Below are 19,957 nucleotides of genomic sequence, written 5' to 3' on the forward strand. Positions count from 1 at the left end.
TACTGGGAAACCTGTTTAACGTGAAAGACAATTTATCCTCTGTCCACAAGATAGAGGATATATGTCCGTTGGGGGGGGGGGGGGGGTATCCCGTGATCTAGTGAACAGGTCCCCAGCTTTCTGAGCAGAGTACATTCTGCAGACGACATGCGTTCAATTCATTTCTATGGGAATGCCAAAGTGACCCGATTGCTGTATTGGAAATCTCAGGCACTACCATAGAAATGAATGGAGCATGTGTCATCTGCAGCACTGGCTCCTATCAGAGAACTGGGGTTCTGTTCAGTAGATAATGGGGGGGGGGGGATAGTCTAGGGTTTAAACCTCCCTTGATCAGAAACTCATTCCCTATGGATTGGGAATGAGTTGTCTTTCAATGGACAACCCCTTTAAGTTAAATCATAGCCATAGGTACTTTGGCTATGCTTGTGTATAATACATGCTTCTGGTGGGGTAAAAAAAAAACTCCTTTAAACAATATCTAGTTAAAATTCGTATGAATAAAACAAAGAGCACTGCATAACTCCATATGAATTTCAACCCCTAGAGAGAGTCATTGTGTCCTCATAGATTTTTTATTATAGCTACAATGCACCATATATATGTGTATGTAAATAATGCTTACATTTGTACATTAATGTTTAAACTTCTTATTATAGGATTCTGAGACTTATTCTGATTCTGAGGGGGATTTGATATTGAGTTTACATCACTTATATGATATAGAAAAGTCTCAGATTGTGGTGTAGAAATATTTGTGTTATAATTTCCAACATTTCTCACCTTTTTTCTAAAGTGGTGAGAAAAGTGGATAGGAATTAGCAGGACATGGTAGGGCCAGGAAGCCAAAAAAAAAAATGGCCTGAATCTACGCCTACTTCATTTTCTGGCTTAACCTCTTCAGGACACAGGGCATATGGATACGCCCTGCATTCCGAGTCCTTAATGACCGAGGGCGTATCCATACGCCCGTGGGAAATCCGGTCCCCACCGCTAGCTGGTTGGGGACCGGAGCCGGATGCCTGCTGAAATCATTCAGCAGGCACCCTGGCACATCGCCCAGGGGGGTCCTGAGACCCCCCCATGTCGGCGATCGGAGAAAATCGCATGTCAATTCAGACATGCGATTTTCTCCAATTCCGGGCTGAATTGGAAAATAGGGCTGATCGGAGTTGTCAGCAACAGCCCCGATCAACCTAAAGGATAGGAGTGAGGTCGCAAAGCTGTGATCTACTCCTATCCCCTGGCATTAGTCAGAACGGAGTTCTGACCAATGGCAGCGCAGGACAGGGGGTTGCCATGGCAACCCCCCGTTCTGCCCGCCCCTGGATGTTGAGGGGCTCTGGAAAGAACATGGAGGCCGTACCTGCAGGAGAAGATGCCTGGGGACCTGGGATCTTCGCTGGAGCCTGCAGGATCCTGATCAGGTAGGGAATCGACAGTGGGGGGGGGGGGGGGGAATTGAAAGTGAAAGAAAATCGATCTTTACTGTGGCAACCACTAGGGGGGCCAAACTGCAACTCCCAGCATGCCCAGAGAGCCAAAGGCTGTCTGGGCATGCTGGGAGTTATAGTTTTGCAACATCTGGAGGGTCACAGATTGGAGACCACTGTTACAGTGGTGCCCAAACAGTAGCCCTCCAGATGTTGCCAAACTACAACTCTCAGCATGCCTCGACTGCCCAGGCATGCTGGGAGTTGTAGTTCTGTAACATCTGTCCCTTCAGATTTAGCAATTTTCATGACATTTTCGAAAATTGCTGCTCTACTTTGAAGCCCTCTAATTTTTTCAAAAAGCAAAAGTATGTCCATTTTATGATGCCAACATAAAGTGGACATATTGTGTTTGTGAAGAAAAATAAAATTTATTTGGAATATCCATTTTCCTTACAATTAGAGAGCTTCAAAGTTAGAAAAATGCAAAATTTTCTAAATTTTCATGAAATTTGGGGATTTTTCACCAATAAAGGAAGCAATTAACGCCAAAAATTTACCACCAAAATAAAGGAGAATATGTCACGAAAAAACAAACTCAGAATCAGAATATTCGGTAAAAGCGTTTTCGCGTTATTAATTTATAAAGTGACGGTGGTCATAATTGCGAAAAAGGGCTCAGTCCTTAAGGGGAAAAAGGGCTACGTCCTTAAGGGGTTAAAGACAGCAGTCCAAGATGCCCAAATGTTATCAAGAAAATATGACTTTTAATAAACTTGACACATTTTATGCCAACATAACATTTTTAATCAATCTGCCTTTATGCCTTTAAATGGCCTGATCTGCCCCACTGCACTGAAGAGGGGTGGTGAATTCCCACACATATTAGGGTGATATCCTCATTTGTTCTTTCATTAGGTTTTATTCGCTGGTAAGATGAAGCTCAGCTTTCACGTAATCCATTGATTTCCCTTATGTACAATTATTTTCACAAGGCATTAAGTTCACTGTGCTTAGAAGCAAGATGTCTTGATGGGTCTTGGCATATCTGTTTGTTCATTTTAGTTAAGACGACAGGTTGCAATAAGATGATTATAAATATGTGATTGCTTGTGCTTAACATTTATGAAATAATGAACAAATGTTTCTTTATATTTTACCGCATCTTAGCTGTTATGTCTCGTGGAATAAGTGTTCTAGTGTTATTTTTTTTCCTTCTTTGTATTTTCATGAATAGCCCCTTAAGGACGCAGGGTTTTTCGGTATTTGCATTTTCATTTTTTCCCCATCACCTTCTAAAAATCATAACGCTTTCAATTTTGCACATAAAATTCCATATGATGGCTTTTTGATCGCTTTTTATTCATTTTTTCATGATATAAAAAGTGACCAAAAAGACACAATTTTGGACTTTGGAATTATTTGCGCGCACACCATTGACCATGCAATTTAATTTACGATATATATTCATAGTTCGGACATTTATGCACGCGGCGATACCACATATGTTTATTTTTATTTACACATTTTTTTTTATGGGAAAAGGGGGGTGATTCAAACTTTTATTAGGGAAGGGGTTAAATGACCTTTGTTAACTTTTTTTTCACTTTTTTTTTGCAGTGTTATAGCTCCCATAGGGACCTATAACACTGCACACACTGATCTCCTATGCTGATCCCTGCAAAGCCATAGCTTTGCACGGATCAGTCAGATAGGGGCTCGATTGCTCAAGCCTGTAGCTCAGGCTTGGAGCAATCAATCGACGATAGGACGCCACGGAGGCAGGTAAGGAGACCTCTGCCTGCGTCCCAGCTGATCGGAACATCGCGATTTTATTGCGATGTCCCGATCAGCCCGACTGAGCTGCCGGGAAGTATTTACTTTCACTTTCAGACGCGGTGGTCAACTTTGATCGCCGCGTCTGAAGGGTTAACAGAGCGCGGCACAATGATCAATGCCGCGCGCTGTAAGCCCAGGGTCCCGGCTATGATTAGCAGTCGGGACTGACCCGGTGTGATGCGGGGTCACGGCGTGACCACGTTTTAAACACCGGGACCAGGAGTAGGGCGTACAGGTACGCCCTACGTCCATAAGGAGATAGGCAACTACTTGTTAAAGGGAATTGGCATGCTTTTCAATGTTATTTTCGGGTTTACAGGTAAAAAAAAAACAAGACTTTTTTCGCCAAAGATGTAAAGCCAAAATCTGTACTGCAAAACCATGGTTCTTTACTGTAAAACAGGTTACTATATTTTCACTATAACTTTCAAAAACAACAGTTTCATATATCTATCTTATTTATTCAAATAAATGGTTTTCCTATTAAAGAGGTAGTCCGCCCTAAACTATCTTGCCCCCGATCCAAAGGATAGGGGATAAGATGTCTGATTGTGGGGGTCCAGATGCTGGAACCCCCCTCCCCCTGTGATTTCTGGGCCTGCACCACGGCATTCTGAATACAGAAGCTTGGAGCTTCCATGTTCATGAAGCCACAATATGCCCCCTCGTTTCATGCCTATGGGAGGGGGCGTGATGGCTAGTACATAGCTGTCAGGATTCGGCAGGCTGGAGGTGGATCCTCTGTGCCAGAGAGGGATTGGCGTGGACCGTGTCGGTGGACCGGTTCTAAGTTGCTACTGGTTTTCACCAGAGCCCGCCGCAAAGCGAGATAGTCTTGCAGCGGCGGTAGCAACCAGGTCATATCCACCGGCGACGGCTCAACCTCTCTGACTGCTGAGATAGGCGCGGTACAAGGGAGTAGACAAGAGCAGGGTCGGACGTAGCAGAAGGTCAGGGCATGCAGCAAGGATTGTAGTCAGGGGCAACGGCAGGAGGTCTGGAACACAGGCTAGGAACACAAAAGGAAACGCTTTCACTGGCACAATGGCAACAAGATCCGGCAAGGAAGTGCAGGGGAAGTGAGGTATTAATAGGGAAGTGCACAGGTGAAGATACTGATTAAAACCCATGCGCCAATCAGTGGCGCATCGGCCCTTTAAATCGCAAAGACCCTAGGGAGCGGGGCCGCGCGCGCCGAGACAGCACAGACGGGGAACGAGTCTGGTAAGTGGGTCGGGATTCGCATCGCGAGCGGGCGCGTCCCGCATCGCGAATTGCATCCCAGCTGGGGACATTATCGCAGCACACCCGGTCAGCAGGTCTGACCGGGGCGCTGCGAACAGGAGAACGCTGTGAGCGCTCCGGGGAGGAGCGGGGACCAGGAGCGCTCGGCATAACAGTACCCCCCCTTGGGTCTCCCCCTCTTTTTAGAACCTGAGAATTTGTGGATAAGGTCCTTGTCAAGGATGTTGTCCTCGGGTTCCCATGACCTCTCCTCTGGGCCGCAATTCTCCCAATATACAAGAATTTTTTTTTTACCTCTGACCGTCTTGGATGCCAGAATTTCTTTAACCGAGAAGATGTCAGAGGACCCGGAAACAGGAGTAGGAGCAACAACCTTAGGAGAGAAGCGGTTAAGGATGAGTGGTTTAAGGAGAGAGACATGAAAAGCATTAGAAATACGGAGAGAAGGAGGAAGAAGGAGTTTGTAGGAGACAGGATTGATTTGGCATTTGATTTTAAAAGGACCAAGATAGCGTGGTCCCAGTTTATAACTGGGGACATGAAAGCGGACATACTTGGCGGAGAGCCACACTTTGTCTCCGGGAGAAAAGACAGGAGGAGTTCTTCTTTTTTTGTCAGCATATTTCTTCATCCGGGATGTGACCTGTAGGAGAGATTTTTGAGTCTCTTTCCAGATGGTGGAGAAGTCCCGAGTCACCTCATCAACAGCAGGCAAACCAGAAGGCATGGGAGTGGGAAGGGGGGGAAGAGGGTGACGGCTGTACACCACAAAAAATGGGGATTTACTGGAAGACTCAGAGACTCTGAAATTGTACGAGAATTCGGCCCATGGTAGAAGATCGGCCCAGTCATCCTGGCGGCAGGAAACAAAATGTCGCAAATAGTCACCAAGAACCTGATTAACTCTTTCCACTTGCCCATTGGATTGGGGATGATAAGAAGACGAGAAGTTTAATTTGATTTTAAGCTGATTACAGAGGGCCCTCCAGAATTTCGACACAAATTGAACGCCTCTATCCGAGACGATATGCGTAGGAAGCCCGTGAAGGCGAAAAATTTGCACAAAAAATCGTTTCGCCAACTGAGGCGCAGAAGGAAGACCTGGAAGAGGGATAAAATGTGCCATCTTGGAGAACCGATCAACGACCACCCAAATAACTGTGTTGCCATGGGATAAAGGTAAGTCTGTAATAAAGTCCATACCAATCTGAGACCATGGTCGCTCAAGAACAGGCAGAGGATGGAGGAGACCGGCAGGCTTCTGGCGAGGGGTCTTGTCCCGGGCACAGACTGTACAAGCCTGAACAAAATCAGCAACATCAGCTTCCAGGGTAGACCACCAATAAAAATGAGAGATGAGCTGGACGAATTTTTTTATGCCAGCATGGCCTGCGAGGTGTGAGGAGTGTCCCCAACTGAGAATCCTGAGGCGCTGGCGTGGAGAGACGAAGGTCTTTCCTGGAGGAGTTTGTCTGATGGAAGCTGGAGAAGTGGAGATCAGACAGTCCGGAGGAATAATGTGTTGCGGGGAAGCTTTCATTTCAGAGGCATCCGATGAACGAGAGAGAGCGTCAGCCCTAATGTTCTTGTCAACGGGGCAAAAATGAATTTCAAAGTTAAAACGGGCAAAGAACAACGACCACCTAGCCTGGCGAGGGTTCAGCCGTTGGGCAGACTGAAGATAAGAGAGATTCTTGTGATCAGTGTATATAACAACTGGGTATTTGGATCCCTCCAGCAGGTGCCTCCATTCCTCGAGAGCCAGTTTTATGGCCAGTAGTTCTCGATCACCAATGGATTAGTTTTTCTCCGCCGGAGAGAAGATCCTAGAAAAGAAACCACAAGTAACAGCATGTCCGGAAGAATTTTTCTGTAGGAGTACAGCTCCAGCTTCCACCGAGGAGACGTCTACCTCCAGTGAGAAGGGTTTAGATGGATCAGGTCTGGAGAGTACGGGAGCAGAAGAAAAGGCAGTTTTTGTGGCATGTAGTACCCCAGTTCTTGATCTCCCCGGTGATCCAATCGAGGGTTGGGGAATGGCGTTGAAGCCAAGGTAGTCCAAGAAGAATTTCAGAAGTGCAGTTAGAGAGGACCAGAAATTCAATCTTTTCATGATAGGGTCCAATGCACATTAAGAGGGGTTCCGTGCGGTAACGCACAGTACAATCCAATCTTTCATCATTAACAGAGGCGATGTAGAGGGGTCTGGCGAGACTGGTCACCAGGATGTTGAACCTGTTAACGAAAGAGGCCAAAATAAAATTTCCTGCAGATCCGGAATCCAAGAAGGCCACAGCTGAGAAGGAGAAGGTAGAAGAAGAAATCCGCAAAGGCACACTAAGACGTGGAGAAGCAGAGTTCACACCTAGAGCTGTCTCACCTTTGTGCGGAGTCGGAGTGCGTCTTTCCTGACGTGGAGGTCGGATAGGACAATCCTTCAAGAAGTGTTCGGTACTGGCACAGTACAGGCAAAGGTTCTCAATGCGGCGGCATGTCCTCTCTTGAGGTGTCAGGCGAGACCGGTCAACTTGCATGGCCTCCATGGCGGAAGGCACAGGAACGGATTGCAGCGGACCAGAGAAGAGAGGAGCCGGGGAGAGAAACCGCCTCGTGCGAACAAAGTCCATATCCTGGCGGAGCTCCTGACGCCTTTTGGAAAAACGCATGTCAATGCGGGTGGCCAGATGAATAAGTTCATGCAGGTTAGCAGGGATTTCTCGTGCGGCCAGCACATCTTTGATGTTACTGGATAGTCCTTTTTTGAAGGTCGCGCAGAGGGCCTCATTATTCCAGGACAATTCGGAGGCGAGAGTACGGAATTGGATGGCGTACTCGCCAACAGAAGAATTACCCTGGACCAGGTTCAGCAGGGCAGTCTCGACAGAAGAGGCTCGGGCTAGTTCCTCGAAGACACTTCGAATCTCGGTGAAGAAAGAGTGTACAGAGGCAGTGATAGGATCATTGCGGTCCCAGAGCGGTGTGGCCCATGACAGGGCTTTCCCAGACAGAAGGCTGACCACGAAAGCCACCTTTGACCTTTCAGTTGGAAATTGGTCCGACATCATCTCCAAATGCAGGGAACATTGTGAGAGAAAACCACGGCAAAACTTAGGGTCCCCATCAAATTTGTCCGGCAATGATAAACGGAGGCTGGATGCGGCCACTCGCTGCGGAGGAGGTGCAGGAGCTGGCGGAGGAGATGGTTGCTGAAGCTGTGGTAGAAGCTGCTGTAGCATCATGGTCAGTTGAGACAGCTGGTGGCCTTGTTGCGACTGCTGGGCGACCACCGTGGTGAGGTCAGCAACAACTGGCAGCGGGACCTCAGCGGAATCCATGGCCGGATCTACTGTCAGGATTCGGCAGGCTGGAGGTGGATCCTCTGTGCCAGAGAGGGATTGGCATGGACCGTGTCGGTGGACCGGTTCTAAGTTGCTACTGGTTTTCACCATAGCCCGCCGCAAAGCGGGATTGTCTTGCAGCGGCGGTAGCGACCAGGTCGTATCCACCGGCAACAGCTCAACCTCTCTGACCGCTGAGATAGGCGCGGTACAAGGAAGTAGACAAGAGCAGGGTCGGACGTAGCAGAAGGTCAGGGCAGGCAGCAAGGATCATAGTCAGGGGAAACGGCAGGAGGTCTGGAACACAGGCTAGGAACACACAAGGAAACGCTTTCACTGGCACAATGGCAACAAGATCTGGCAAGGAAGTGCAGGGGAAGTGAGGTATTAATAGGGAAGTGCACAGGTGAAGATACTGATTAAAACCCATGCGCCAATCAGTGGCGCACCGGCCCTTTAAATCGTAAAGACCCGGCGCGCGCGCGCCCTAGGGACAGCACAGACGGGGAACGAGTCTGGTAAGCGGGTTGGGATGCGAATCGCATCCCGGCTGGGGACATTATCGCAGCGCACCCGGTCAGCAGGTCTGACCGGGGCGCTGCGAACAGGAGAACGCTGTGAGCACTCCGGGGAAGAGCGGGGACCCAGAGCGCTCGGCGTAACAATAGCCATCACTCCTCCTCCCATAGACCTGAATAGAGGGGGCGTGAAGACTGTGGTCATCCATCATTAGTGTTGCTCGCGAATATTCACAATGCAAATTTTATTCGCAAATATCGCATATTGGCAAATTCGTGAATATTCGCGTATATAGCACTATATATTCGCAATTACGAATATTTTTTTTTTATTATTATTATTATTTATTTATTTTTTCACAGTACACATCACAGTGATCATCCCTCTCTGCTTCCAGCTTGTGCGGTGTAAAGAAGGCTCTAATACTACTGTGTGAGGCTGGCGTACGAATTTTCGCATATGTGAAAATTTGCATATGTTAATTTTCGCATTTGCGAATTTTTGTTTATGCTTATTTTCGCATATGCGCAAATAAAATGTGAATATTACGAATATGCAAATTTAGCGAATATATGACAAATATTCGGCCATATATTCGCGAAATATCGCAAATTCGAATATGGCCTATGCCGCTCAACACTTTCCATCATCCAGTACGGAGCAGAGTTTGCTCTGTCCACCGGATGACTGGGGTGTTGCGCTGGAGATCAACGCTATGTTATGTAACCACCTTTGTCTGAGGGTTTAACTGTAAGCATGATATCTATATCCAAAGATCTTAATGGAAACATTTCCCTTTTTCTGCAATTGCTCCAGGGCTGGAGACTGTAGGTGAAATGTATCTATACTGTTAGATTTGCAATTGGTGTTAGTTATGGACATATTTTTTCTGTAGGTGCATGTTCCTTAGTTAATTTGTCCCATCAGCTTTGCACTAAAATTTGTCCCGATGCATGCTAAAATCTGTTCATACCAAGTGTATTTTAGTGAATTATGTGCCATAAAATACATTATAAATAGCCAATTAAAATAGAAAAAATGCATATAATAAATACAGTTTTGATTTAATAAAATATAAAAATTCTAAAAAGTATCCTCTTAAAATTTACAATATTAATTTTAAAATGTAAAAAAAACACACAAAAACAACTAGCTAAAAAAAACTTTAGGACAACATTTGTGTTTCTAAGGAGTTAAGATGACACTATGTGAGTTAGCATATAATACAAATATATCTCTAAGATTACACTTTTACAAACAATTACACTAAGTTCTTATGATAAATGTGTAATGTGCCCCTTTAAAGGGATTTGAATTTCAAAATGGTTCTAACCTTCTTCTACTTATGATGTTTGATTTGCTGTACTCGACAGATAGTGGCATTTCAGTTTTCCCATTTTAAGTTACATCATGAATTTAAATGATAAAAACAACACAAAAGTTCAACACAATGCTAATGATAATCTGTTATGCAGCTAAATGCTGTAAAAACAATCTACCCAAAGGACATATGAGGATAAAGAATACACTTTGGTGTAATATGAAAAATGTTAAACATTTTCAGGATCTACGAATGAAATTTAAACTGTATGAATATGTATGACCATCATACTCTGCTGGAATGACAATCTCAGTAAAATGGCAAAGTAATATGAAAAATGAAAAACAATGAAATTCTACTGTCTACAATATGGTATCATTTTAAAATGTAAATCATGACTGCGTGCCAGTGAGCTCTAGTGTTACCAAACCATACACTACTACTTTTTCAAATGATCAAATTAGGATAATGCACAAATTATACAAAGTGCACTGCTTGAAAGTATAATTTTGATGATTTTTTTAAGCGGCTTCCCAAAGTCAGTTACTGACTAGTTAGGAGACAAGTTATCTTCCACTAGTCTACCCCTTCAAGGTCATGATTTAGTTTTCTACCCAGACCTGTATCTGAATGTTAAAAAAAAAAAAAAAAAAAAAGTGAGTTGGTAATGCCCTTTCTCACCCCGGCACCCAGGGCAAATGCAATCTCCCTCCAGCTTTTGTTCCTTCAATAACAATTCTGAAATGTGTTAAATAAATGCTTTGCAGCAATTTGCTAGTTATTATCATACCAGTCTTTAATATGAAGGTATTTCTGGACATACTAAGTTAACCGCTTATGTTCAGTGGCTATATCAATAGCATGAGGAAGCTTCCAAAAGGGTTTTCTATATTTATTGTAAACACAAACATTGGGAGAAATAAATTGAAAAAGTGAAAACAGTGAAAGTTCCCCTCCAATTCAGGGCAGTTAAAAGTGTGAGCTTTCTAATGAACCTTACAGCTGTGACAGCAATTTTAACCCCTTAAGGACACATGACGTACTGGAACGTCATGTGTCCACTCCCGATCTATAACGCGGGGCCACGGCGTGGCCCCGCGTCATAGCGGTTCGGGCCCGGCCTCTAACAACGGCCGGGACCCGTGGCTAATAGCGCGCGGCATTGATCGCTGTGCCGCGCGCTATTAACCCTTTAGACGCGGCGTTCAAAGTTGAACGCCGCGTCTAAAGTGAAACCGAAAGCATGCCGGCTAGCTCAGTGGGCTGTTCGGGATAGCCGCGGTGAAATCGCGGCATCCCGAACAGCTGACAGGACAGCGGGAGGGCCCCTACCTGCCTCCTCGCTGTCCGATCGCCGAATGACTGCTCAGTGCCTGAGATCCAGGCATGAGCAGTCATCCGGCAGAATCGTTGATCACTGGTTTCTTATGAGAAACCAGTGATCAACATAGAAGATCAGTGTGTGCAGTGTTATAGGTCCCTATGGGACCTATAACACTGCAAAAAAAAGTGAAAAAAAAAAGTGAATAAAGATCATTTAACTCCTCCCCTATTAAAAGTTTGAATCACCCCCCTTTTCCAATAAAAAAAAAAACACAGTGTAAATAAAAATAAAAATAAACATATGTGGTATCACCGCGTGCGGAAATGTCCGAATTATAAAAATATATCATTAATTAAACCGCTCGGTCAATGGCGTGCGCGCAAAAAAATTCCAAAGTCCAAAATAGTGCATTTTTGGTCACTTTTTATATCATTTAAAAATGAATAAAAAGTGATCAATAAGTCCTATCAATGCAAAAATGGTACCGTTAAAAACTTCAGATCATGGCTCAAAAAATGAGCCCTCATACCGCCCCATACACGGAAAAATAAAAAAGTTATAGGGGTCAGAAGATGACAATTTTAAACGTATTAATTTTTCTGCATGTAGTTATGATTTTTTCCAGAAGTCCGACAAAATCAAACCTATATAAGTAGGATATCATTTTAATCGTATGGACCTACAGAATACATATCAGGTGTCATTTTTACCGAAAAATGTACTACGTAGAAACGGAAGCCCCCAAAAGTTACAAAACAGCGTTTTTTTTTTTCAATTTTGTCGCACAATGATTTTTTTTCCCGCTTCACCATAGATTTTTGGGCAAAATGACTGACGTCATTATAAAGTAGAATTGGTGGCGCAAAAAATAAGCCATCATATGGATTTTTAGGTGTAAATTTGAAAGAGTTATGATTTTTTAAAGGCAAGGAGCAAAAAACGAAAATGCAAAAACGGAAAAACCTCCGGTCCTTAAGGGGTTAAGGAAGATGTGCTCTATTTACAAAGGGTTTTAAGTAGATTTGTGCACTAGAAACATTTTCGTTTCGTTTTTTCGTTTTGGAAAAAAATTTCGGTTCGGGGATATATTCTGGTTTTATACATTCGGTATTCGGGTACGTTCGGTAAATCTTTTTATTTCTTTTTGGACTTTAGCGATCCTAAAACATTATAAAGATACCTTTTTTATTAAAATTTCGTAGGGTACCATAAAAAAATAATAATAAAAAAGATACAGTAGTGATGGAAAAAATTGTACCTAACAAAATGTATCTTTTTTATTATGAAATGTTTATTACTTTTTAAACAGGGATCAATTTATGTGAGCGGGTAAAGAACTAAAAATGCCGACAATAATAAAAAAAAAAAGTACTACTACTCCCAGCATGGAACACATTGTTCCATGATGGTAGTAGTAGTTACCTGTACTAATTGACAGATCGCCGGGGTCCCTTGCGATCGATCCTCTTGTATAATGTATAGATGCGGTGGCCGCTCTTCTATGGTCCCCAGCACTCACGTATACATACACATATTCATATTTCCTGCAGAGCTGTGATTGGCTAGATGGTTCCAGCCAATCACAGCTCTCTGTGAGAAATAGGAATATGTGTATATATACGGCCGTGCAGGGGACCATAGGAGAGCGGCCACTGCATCCATATATTATACAGGAGCATCACAGAGAGCGTCAGGAGTGATACCCGCAGTGATCTTTCCTTTTCTACAAGTACTACTACTCTCAACATGGAGTACACTCTGCTCCATGCTGGGAGCTGTAGTACCTGCATTAATAGACAGATCGCAGTGGGTGTCAGAAGTTACACTCACTGTGATATGTCTATTAATGCAGGTACTTCAACTCCTAGCATGGAGCAGAGTGTGCTCCATGTTGGGAGTATTAGTACCTGCAGTAAGGGACAGATCCCAATGGATGTCACTCCTCCTGACACCCGCTGCAATTGTCCTTATGTGAATGTCGGGATCAGCTGTTCTCAGGGCTACAGAGTTGATACTGAGCCGTAGGTATACATCGTATATCTACTGCCCAGCTCCGGGCCTGTTGGTACCGGCTCTTCCCAGCACCCCTGTGGCGGTGGATACCAGGGTAATAATTGGGGGTTAGTGCTAGCTGTTTTTGGGGACTAATGCTAAGCCCTGGCTTAGTAATGGATTCAGTCAATAAGACCAGCTTCCACTACTAAGCCTGAAATTTCAATAAAAAAAAACCTCAACACATTGGAAAAATTATTTTATTTAAAAAACACTCCCCCACAGCCCTCGTTAATCATTTTATTAAAAGAAAGAAAAAATAATCCGCCGTAATCCATCGAATCCGCAGTAATCCTCTGCATACATGGATCTGAAACGAGAAGAAAAAAAACACTAAAAATTTGTTATGACATTTTTGTCGCTGTCCGCTGGGGAGAGCACCCATGATGCAATGTCTACCCAAACAGGGAGCCACCAATTGGTGCAAAACTACAACTCCCCGCATGACCAGACTGCCTTTGGCTGTCTGGGCATGCTGGGAGTTGTAGTTTAGCAACAGCTGGAGTCTCCCTGTCTGGGTAGACACTGCCAGAGGGGTCTGTTCACATTATACAAAACGGACAATGTGAACAGAGCTTCAGATTAACTAGCCTAGTTCCCTTCTGTAGCTCCGGCCCCTAATGACGTCATCACTAGGGGCGGAGCTACACAGACCTGCCCGGTACTCGAGGGAAGTAAGCGGACTTCGTCTTCTGTATGCACTATATACAGCTATCTATAGATAGCTGTATATAGTGTATACCACACAAAGGGTTAACCTACATTGTCCAGCGGTGTAAGTTAACTCTTTCCTTACTGGGCTTTCGCATAGCGCCCAGCTCAGCAAGGGGTTAAGTGAGCCAGCAATGTGTATACTGTATACACATTGCAGGCTCACTGTAAGTTCTTGCTGGGCAGTAGATATACGATGTATACCTACGGCTCAGCATCAGCTGTTCTCCCGGCTCTGTAGCCCTGAGAACAGCTGATCCCAACATTCACATAAGGACAATCGCAGCGGGTGTCAGTGACATCCGCTGGGATCTGTCCCTTACTGCAGGTACTAATACTCCCAACATGGAGCATACTCTGCTCCATGCTGGGAGCTGTAGTACCTGCATTAATAGACATATCGCAGCGAGTGTCTATTAATGCAGGTAATACAGCTCCCAGCATGGAGCAGACTGTACTCCATGTTGGGAGTAGTAGTACTTGTAGTAAAGGAAAGATCACTGCGGGTATCACTCCTGACACCCGCTTTGATGCTCCTGTATAATGTATGGATGCGGCAGCCACTCTCCTATGGTCCCCTGCACGGCCGTATATATATATATATATATATATATATATATATATATATATATATACACATATTCCTATTTCCCACAGATAGCTGTGATTGGCTGGAACCATCTGACCAATTACAGCTCTGCGGGAAGTGGAGAAGCTACAATATACGGTTACGGGTTAGATGGTCAAGGATTACCACTGTATTGCTCATGGAAATGTTTTTGTCTTTATGACAAAAACGATAATGATAGATGATGCCAATTTTAGTGGAAAGCCTGTGCTTCAGACTGAAACTCTTGGCATGCAAGTTTGCTGAAGACCCCGTCTAACCCAGAAGACGGGGTCTTTAGTGATTCCAGGAGCTAGTTCACCACAAAATTGTCACATCATAAAATCTATAAAAATTTGCCCATAAGAGATTCCTTTTTTTAAATTAATGTCTTTACAGCAACAAGATGATTGACATGACTTTGTATTTATAGTACATAGTGGCTCTGGTTAATGGAGTAGGACTTATGGAATGGCAGAAGACACGCATGTCACTATTAGATACCCCCTTTAAATGTACATGTCAATGTACAATTCATATTTTTTATTGTGAGAAAAAGTTAACATTGTGTTTATAAAATGCATCTTGGCTGAACTACAAAGAATTTGAAGACAGTATACAAAACCAGTATCACAAACATTAAATATATTGGATGGCTGTATAGAGTGTTAAAAGATAAGGCCAGTGCTGTTTAATCTACCTTTGAAATATATTAAAGCAGGAAAGCAAAGATTCAGCTTTTCTGACTTGTAAGAAATAAGTTATTATTGTGGGGGAAAAAAACATTCACTGCCTTGCATTTCGATTCTGTCCCAGTAAATCATATCATACATTATGGTTGATAAGGAAAATGCATTGTGGTGCTTTTTATATTTGTAAAAAAGAAAACCGTAAATTATTGAAATGAAAAGGGGTTTGTGTTATCCAGTCAATACTCTGCAAGGAGTGGGGAAAAATTGTATAGTCATGTGTGTCTAAGTTTCTGTCAGACCTCTGGTATAATGAAAGCCTGATTCCTGGCAAAAGTTCAAGTTACCATTTTTACTTAAAAAGGTATACTTGTACAATAAAAATGTTAAGATTTTGCTAGGGGGGGGCTTAAAAAAAAAAAAAAAACTGTTGATACTTTCCTACCCTGTACCCCACATCTCCATTTTATTGCTGCTCACCATTTCTCTATGCTTTCAACATAAGGAGTCAGAACAGGACTTAGCCGCTTCCCTGTTGATTTTGTATACTGAATAATTCAGATGTTCATTTGCAAACTTTAGACAAGTCTGTACATGTGCTTTCTTGGTCTGGGGGACCTTGCAGGCACTGCATGATTTAAGTCCTTCACTGCATAATGTGTTACCAACTGTTTTCTTGGCGACTGTGGTCCCAGGTGCCTTGAGATCCCATATAGTTCTGGGCTGACACCATATTATTCTCATTATCATAGAAACTCCACGACTTGCATGGAGCCCCCGACTGAGGGAGATTGACAATTAGTTTTTTGTTTTTTATTTCCATTTGTGAATAATCGCACCAAGTGTTGAAAACTTCTCATCAAGATGCTTGCCGATGGTCTTGTAGCCCATTCTAGCCTTGTGTAGGTCTACAGTCTTGTCAGTCTACAGACATCCTTGGGCAGCTCTTTGGTCTTGGCCATGGTGGAGAGTTTGGAAGCTGATTGAGTTTGAGTATTTAACCCATTTTTATTTTTACATTTTCGTTTTTTCCTCCTCGCCTTCAAAAAATCATTACTCTCTTATATTTCCATCCACAGACTACTATGAGGGCTTGTTTATTGTGCAACCAGTTGTCCATTGTAATGCCATCACTCACTTTACCATAAAATGTATGGCACAACCCAAAAAATACTATTTGTGTGGGGAAATTAAAAAGAAAACCGCAATTTTGCAAATTTTGGAAGGTTTTGTTTTCACGCCGTGCAATTTACGGTAAAAATGACATGTGTTCTTTATTCTTTGGGTCAATAGGATTAAAATGATACCCATGATAACATACTTTTCTAAAATCCTAAAATTTTAAAATTCTAACATAAAGAAGACCCATAACTTTTTCATTTTTCTGTATAAGTGGCGGTATGAGGGCTATTTTTTTGTGTCGGGATCTGTACTTTTTATTGATACCATATTTGCTTACATCAAACTTTTAATACTTTTTTTATACATTTTTTGGCAATACAATTTTATAAAAAAGCAAAATGGGCCAATTTACGTTTTTATTGGGGGAGGGGGGTTTTCAAAAATGTTGTTACTTTATTTTTTTTTACTTTTTTTACTTTTATTTTTACACTTTAATAGTCCCCATAGGGGACTATTTATAGCAATCATTCGATTGCTAATACTATTCAGTGCTATGCATAGGACATAGCACTGATCAGTATTATCGGTCATCTTCTGCTCTGGTCTGCTCGATCGCAGACCAGAGCAGAAGACCCATGGAAGGCAGCGGAGGCAGGGGAGGGGACCTCTAGCTGCCATGCTGGATGATCGGATTGCCGCAGCAGCGCAGCGGGCGATCCGATCATCCATTTTAGTGACCACGATTGATCACGGCATCTGAGGGGTTAATGGCAAACATCTGGGCGATCGCAGATGTCCGCCATTACGGGCGGGTCCCTGGCTGCTATCAACCGCCGGGACCTGCCGCGCATGATGCAAGCATCGCTCCGATGCTCGCGGTTATGCATGGGACGTAAATGTACGTCCTGGTGCGTTAAGTACCAGCTCACTAGGACGTACATTTATGTCCTGCGTCCTTAAGGGGTTGATATCTTTAACTGTATTGAACTGTTTTACTGTATTGAAAAATCTAGTCTCCCTGTCAGTGAGATATAATGATATGAATACCAACAATCGTTTACCCCTGCAGAATGTATTGATATAATACAAGCCAGACAATGAAGGCTGTGGAGTCCGCTCTTACTGAACATCCAGGTAGCTCACCTGTGCTCGGGACCGGCCGCTACCGCCCTCGGCCAAAAGTCCAATCAACAAAAGAAGAAGGTCCGGCATGTTAGGTAGAGGATAAAATAAGCTTTCCTTTATTCACAAATCTTGACACGATTCACATACAGAAAAAGGTCTGACGCGTTTCACCTACGTTGAGGCTTAATCGTAGACTAGCAAACATATAACAAACAGTGCTAAAATACTAGATCAAAGGGTCACATGACCTCTTACATCATTAAAACCAAACAGACTTGTGAAAGACCCGGTATGGATGAAAATCACCTTTTCATTTGCTTGTCGCCCATTCAGACTTGTCCAAATGGGTGAAATAGGTTTTTTAATTTTTTTGCTTTTTGTGCAAAAACGGGTTTAACCCCTTCATGACCCAGCCCATTTTCACCTTCATGACCTAGGCATTTTTTGCAATTCTGACCACTGTCACTTTAAACATTAATAACTCTGGAATGCTTTTACTTATCATTCTGATTCCGAGATTGTTTTTTCATGACATATTCTACTTTATGTTATTGGTAAAATTTCACTGATATTTGTATCCTTTCTTGGTAAAAAATCTAAAAATTTCATGAAAATGTTGAAAATTTAGCATTTTTCTAACTTTGAAAGTCTCTGCTTGAAAGGAAAATGGATATTCCAAATAAATTACATATTGATTCACATATACAATATGTCTACTTTGTGTTTGCATAAAAAAATTGACATGTTTTTACTTTTGGAGGGCACCAGAGGGCTTCAAAGTTTTGCAGCAATTTTCCAATTTTTCTCAAGATTTTCAAAATCGTAATTTTTCAGGGCCCAGTTCAGGTTGGAAGTGGATTTTAAGGGTCTTCATGTTAGAAATACCCCATAAATGACCCCATTATATAAACTGCACCCCCCAAAGTATTCAAAATGACATTCAGTAAGTGTTTTAACCCTTTAGGTGTTTCACAGGAATAGCAGCAAAGTGAAGGAGAAAATTCTAAATCTTCATTTTTTACACTCGCATTTTCTTGTAGACCCAATTTTTGAATTTTTACAAGGGGTAAAAGGAGAGAAATCACCCTAAAATTTGTAACCCAATTTCTCTCGAGTAAGGAAATACCTCATATGCGTGTGTAAAGTGTTCGGCGGGCGCAGTAGAGGGCTCAGAAGGGAAGGAGCGACAATGTGATTTTGGAGAGTGAGTTTTTCTGAAAGGGTTTTTGGGGGGCATGTCCCATTTAGGAAGCCCCTATGGTGCCAGAACAGTGGACCCCCCCCACATGTGACCCCATTTTGGAAACTATACCCCTCATGGAATTTAATAAGGGGTGCAGTGAGCATTTACACCCCACTGGCGTTTGACAGATATTTGAAACAGTGGAATGTGCAAATCAAAAATTTTATTTTTAATTTTCACAGACCACTGTTCCAAAAATCTGTCATACGCCAGTGGGGTGTAAATTCTCACTGCACCCCTTATTACATTCCGTGAGGGGTGTAGTTTCCAAAATGGGGTCACATATGGATATTTATTGTTTTGCGTTTGTCAGAACTGCTGTAACAATCAGCCACCCCTGTGCAAATCGCCTCAAATGTACATGGTGCACTCTCCCTTCTGGGCCTTGTTGTGCGCCCCCAGAGCACTTTGCGCCCACATATGGGGTATCTCCGTACTCAAGAGAAATTGCGTTACAAATTTAGAGGGTCTTTTTTCCCTTTTACCTCTTGTGAAAATGAAAAGTATAGGGCAACACCAGCATGTCAGTGTAAAAAATTTATTTTTTTACACTAACATGCTGGTGTAGACCCCAACTTCACCTTTTCATAAGAGGTTAAAGAAGAAAAAGCCCCCCAAAATTTGTAAGGCAATTTCTCCCGAGTACGGCGATACCCCATATGTGTCCCAAAACTGTTGCCCTGAAATACGACAGGGCTCCAAAGTAAGAGAGCGCCATGCGCATTTGAGGCCTGAATTAGGGATTTGCATAGGGGTGGACATAGGGGTATTCTATGCCAATGATTCCCAAACAGGGTTCCTCCAGCTGTTGCAAAACTCCCAGCATGCCTGGACAGTCAATGGCTGTCCGGCAATACTGGGAGTTATTATTTTGCAACAGCTGGAGGCTCCGTTTTGGAAACAGTAACGTACCAGACGTTTTTCATTTTTTTGGGGAGGGGGGCTGTGTAGGGGTATGTGTATATGTAGTGTTTTTTACTTTTTATTTTAGGTTAGTATAAGTGTAGTGTAGTGTTTTTAGGGTACAGTCACATGGGCAGAGGTTCACAGCAAGTTTGCCGCTGGGGGTTTGAGCTGCAGCGCAAAATTTGCGCCATCTCAAACTTGCAGCACTCACTGTAAACCTCCGCCCATGTGAGTGTACCCTGTACATTCACATTGGGGGGAGGGGGCAAACATCCAGCTGTTGCAAACTCCGAGCATGCCCTTTGGCTGTCCGTGCATGCTGGGAGTTGTAGTTTTGCAACAGCTGGAACAACACTGGTTTGGAAACACTAAGTTAAGTAGTAAACTTTCAAGTGTTTTGCAACCAAACTTAGTGTTTCCAAACCAGTGTGCCTCCAGCTGTTGCAAAACTACAACTCCCAGCATGCATGGTCTGTCAGTGCA

General features: G+C 43.2%; 1 protein-coding gene across 2 annotated transcripts in view; it reads left to right on the forward strand.

The window, feature by feature from the left end:
* The window catches only part of SNTG1 (syntrophin gamma 1), a 647,197-nt gene that overhangs the window by 293,743 nt on the left and 333,497 nt on the right, over positions 1-19,957 (forward strand). The window lies entirely within an intron of this gene.

This window comes from Hyla sarda, chromosome 5 (genome assembly GCF_029499605.1).
Source record: "Hyla sarda isolate aHylSar1 chromosome 5, aHylSar1.hap1, whole genome shotgun sequence".
In the NCBI taxonomy this organism is placed as follows: domain Eukaryota; kingdom Metazoa; phylum Chordata; class Amphibia; order Anura; family Hylidae; genus Hyla; species Hyla sarda.